The sequence below is a fragment of the Macrotis lagotis genome, chromosome 1, assembly GCF_037893015.1.
Source record: "Macrotis lagotis isolate mMagLag1 chromosome 1, bilby.v1.9.chrom.fasta, whole genome shotgun sequence".
NCBI classification, from domain to species: domain Eukaryota; kingdom Metazoa; phylum Chordata; class Mammalia; order Peramelemorphia; family Peramelidae; genus Macrotis; species Macrotis lagotis.
The window spans coordinates 596025380-596029932 of NC_133658.1; the positions used below are offsets into that span (position 1 = coordinate 596025380).

A 4553-nucleotide genomic window follows, 5' to 3' on the forward strand; every position below is an offset into this window, starting at 1 on the left:
ATCACTTGTTTTCATGAAAATGTAAATTATTTCAACTGTTCTTTTTCTTTTTACTTGTTGAGAAAAAAAAATTTTTTCTACCAGGTTTTAATTGTGATTGAATTGGCTTTGAAGAGATCTCTTGTTCTCTGGCCCAGATTGAAGGGGAGATGCGGGGAAAGTAGGGGATTTGTCTACCTGTTCTTGAATTATATGCAGTAACAACAAACAATAACTTAGAGCATTTAAGAAGGTTTAAAGAAAACCTCTATCCCATACTTTGGTACTTCAGAATATGTTATTTCCTAAGTGGGATCTGGTCTCACCTTTACTAATGCAGGTATCAATCACTCTTCACTCTAGTAGAAGTTGTTGTAGACAATAAACAAACAAACAAATAAATAAATAAGTTTCAATGATCTGTTAATAACTTCTGGTACTGAAGATCTTTTAAATTAGTTATGTTGGTCCTTAGATAACAGAAATTAACCATACTTTCACTTTACTGTTTGGTTGTCTCTGATGAAACCAATGCTTGTCAGTCATAATCTTTGAGAATAAAATGTCCCCTCTCCAATGCTTTGAAGAATCAAATAGGATATGCCTTCCCATATTCCTTGAGATTTTCATTTTATTTTTTCAATTTGTTTGAAATTTAGTATTTATAGTCTGATATAGGTTAACTTTATGGTCCTCTTCACATATTATTTTTAGATTGCTTATTTCACTCAATTCATCAAAAATCAAACAGAATTTATGAGGTACCCACAGGTACTAACTAGTTGTGTGACATGGGGTAAGTCACTCAAACTTGTTTACCTCAGGTTCCTCATTTGTAAAATGAATTGTGTAAGGAAATGGCAAACCACTTCCGCATCTTTGCAATAAAATAAAAACAAATAGTCATGAAGAGTTAGACATTACCAAAATGACTCAATTACAACAACAATAAAAACAACCACTATTACCACAACAACACTTGTATGACAGGTATTCTGCTAAGGTCTGTATACATCTGTAAAATGGACTGGAGAAGGAAATGGTGAACCATTCCAATACCCTTACTAAGAAAAATCTAAATAGGGTCACAGTCAGATATGACTTAAATAAGAACAACAATAAATATGTTCCAATGGGAGAGACAAGTCCATATTAGAGCTTTCTCTGTTTGTTTCTTGTTAGACCATATGATAGAAGAAATCAAAGGCCATGTCTTTGTACTTCTCCCAGTATATATCCAAGTTCTCTTCACAGAGGTGGTGCTTAATAAATGTTGAATTGATTTGGAGGTACTGCCTCATTGGGGAATGCCCTGGCTCCAATACTAACCCGTTTCCAATTTTCTTGCATTTTTCTTGGTGACTCATAACCATTTTATGAGCCTTGTTAGTATGGAATTTCTGAATAGATCCTTGGGGAAATGATTCACAAAACCAAGGAGATAAATGCAGTCAGGGAATTGTGAAGACCCCAAAGATGAACCACCTCTGTTGACCTTACCAAAGGTTTGTCCTTCTTTGAACTACTCTACTTCAATTGCTTCTCTGCCCTGCAAAGAATATGGCCATGAATAAATAGTACTATCTGGAGGTATGAGCGAAGAAGCAACTCTAAAGGTTAAAGGCCTTTTTTAATGTTGAAGGTGCTAAATTTCTGTTTGTTTTTCAGTTAGCTCATTGACAATAAACCTTGTGGAAGAAAACATATTAAAAGAGGGTTATAGAAAAGGATGCATTCAATTTCAAAGTCTGAATTTACCCATAATAACCGCATGCCATGTGAATGCAGGAAAACACTATTTACACAAATATAGTAAAAGCTTAGTTTTCACTGCATGCAATTTACATTAATGAATATAATTTTACTAATACAGTCAAACTTTAACATTTACAAGTACAAATAGCTTAACAGAGATCAGGTGCATCTGCATACCAGCTGCTTAATTAAAGCAATATTTAGAACATACAACTTGAACTCAAACCTAAATCTACCCCCTCCCTTAGATAGCTTCTGTATAATTTTTTTAGTACTTTAATCACCAACTTAACCTTCCTGTTATATATTTTCCCCATAATTTTGACTCTTGTGCATTCATGTGTGTAAAGATGGATGATCTTTGCTTGTTTGTTGATGTCTCATGGCAGGAAAAATTGCATATTTCTACTCTTTAGATTTCCTAGCTATAATTATTTTGAACACAGATGCACACTTAGGGTAACAAGACTTAGAGGACTGACTCCTTCAGCAAAATTGTAATACAAAGAACATTCTACATGTCAATTGGCAGTGGCTAAACTTACCATTCCTAAGGGAAAATTTCATTGGATGAAAAGAAAGAGCTCAATTTATTCCAGAGGACCTAGGATACTATTACCATAATCATAATAAAATGCAAATACAAGTTAAAATTCTAAGAAGCTAGAAGAGGTATCTATGTATGTTTCTTGAATAAGTTTGCATTCTTTTTTATTCTTTTAAACATAATACCATTTCATTCTGGCAGTAGAAAAATTTGAGTTCACAGATTCACTTTCATCTTTGGTGTATAGAAGAGACTCTTAAAAGAATATCAGCAGAGTTAGCTTTTATACTGAACATTGCTGTGTATACATTGTTCCTCCATCTATAAAAGAGACCTCAAGAAATAATCAACAGCCCAAGCTAAGCTCTCTAATTAGGTTCACTCCATTTTGAGTAATAACATTTTGTCAGGACAGTATCTTTCTCCATAATTTCATATAATTTCTTCAGCCACACTCAAATTCGGTCATTAAATACTCAGCTTGTATTCAGTGTGGGTATCTTTTTATTTTCTGTTTTACTATTTGAGCACCCATTAGCAATAAAATGCTCAGTTTTATCACATCTTATTAGGAATGACCAAATAGCAGAGAACAATAAATGAAACAAAATTCATTTTGGTGAGCACGAATTTTCTTGACCAAAGTGAAAAGTACAACTAGTAAGTAATCTTACTTGGGAAACAGATAGGTACTTTGACTAGCCAAGGAATATTTGGGCATTTCCATAAGCATTGTTCTAAGGGAGATTTTATTGTACAAGGTGTTGTAGGAAAGTCAGGAAAGCTTGACTCTAGACCTCACCCTGCTTTTAACTAGTCATGGGGCTTCAATGAAGCGCATCCTCTTAGGTGCTTGTTCCTTTCCTTTGCAAGGGTTGATTCTCCCCAATGAGAAGAGAGATAGGTCACGGCTTCTGGAAAGCAGATGATTGAGGGGCTCAGAGCCAATGCCCTAACCTCATTTTCTAGCTGCCTCCTTACTCCAACTGCACATATTCATGCACACATACTCAATATGGGACCAAGATGGGAAGTCTTTAAGGTGGTGCTCATAGGAAAATCTGTTGCCAAGATTCACACGAAATGTATTCAGCCATGAAAATCAGACAACTATTGGGGTAGAATTCTCTATTTGAACTGTGCTGCTAGGAACACCCACTGTCAAAACCCAAACCAGGGACTCAGATGGGCTGCAGTGATACTGGACTATCACTTTAGCTATTACAGAGGGACAGTTGGGGCCCTGCTGGTGTGTGACCTACCCAAACGCAGGACCTATACTGTGGTAGAACACTGGCTGAAGGAGCTCTGTGGCCATGCTGAGAGCACCATCATTGTCATGCTGGTGGGCAATAAGAGTGACCTGAGTCAAACAAGAGAGGTGCCCACCTATGAGGCCCGAATGTTTGCTGAAAATAATAGACTTTGGTTTATTGAAACTTGTTGAGCTGGTCTTGAAAACTGTCCTCAAAGAAATTTTCACTAAGGTGTCCAAATAGCAACAGAACAATGCCTGTTCCAATGCAGTCACTCTGGGCAGTCCTCAACCTGGGCAAGAGCTGGGGTCTCAGCAGAAAGTTTGCTGTATCAGCCTTATAAGTCAGCTGGTAACCAGAGTATCTTGGCATGAAGCCTTTCCTATTTGACCTGAATTTCTTATCATTCTCTCCCTTTGAGTCTCAGCTCTAAAAGATGACCTCTTCATTTGAACCTTCACTAAGCAAAGGAAGAGAGAGGGATCCAAATGTCTAGAAAATCATTCATAGTTGACTTTGGGGATCTGGGACTCATCATTTTCTTAGAGTGTAAGGGGGTTTCTAAAGCCTATTTTCACACCCCTTCTTTATTACTCCTGTATATCCTTTCTTTTCTACACAAAATTAATTAGTTTCTGTGACCTTTCAGGGACACACAGAAGGGGCCCTTTAAAGGGCACACAGAAGAGACCTTTGAAAAGGTCATTTGGCTCTAAGCACCTTGTTCCCACTCACTCAGGAATCCAAGATTCTATTGCCTATTTTTTTGTTCTATACTCCTGAGTTCCTCCAGTCATCAGCCCACTCCACCCCCTCCCCTTAGAACCCACCAATAAAACTTTTTTTTTGTAACAAGGATAAAAAAACAAAAGATTCCTGTTCCTCATCTATTAAATGAAGATACCTATTTCAGAAAATTGTAGGAGTAATAAAAGAGAGTACACACACACACACACACACACACACACACACACACACGCACTCACATGATCATTGGAAAGAATGAAAATACAAAA

At 36.7% G+C, this 4553-nt stretch overlaps 1 pseudogene; it reads left to right on the plus strand.

Annotated features, from left to right (window-relative positions):
* The first annotated feature begins 1424 nt into the window (after nucleotides 1-1424).
* On the plus strand, nucleotides 1425-3927 carry LOC141505667 (ras-related protein Rab-25 pseudogene; annotated as a pseudogene).
* Nucleotides 3928-4553: the final 626 nt, after the last annotated feature.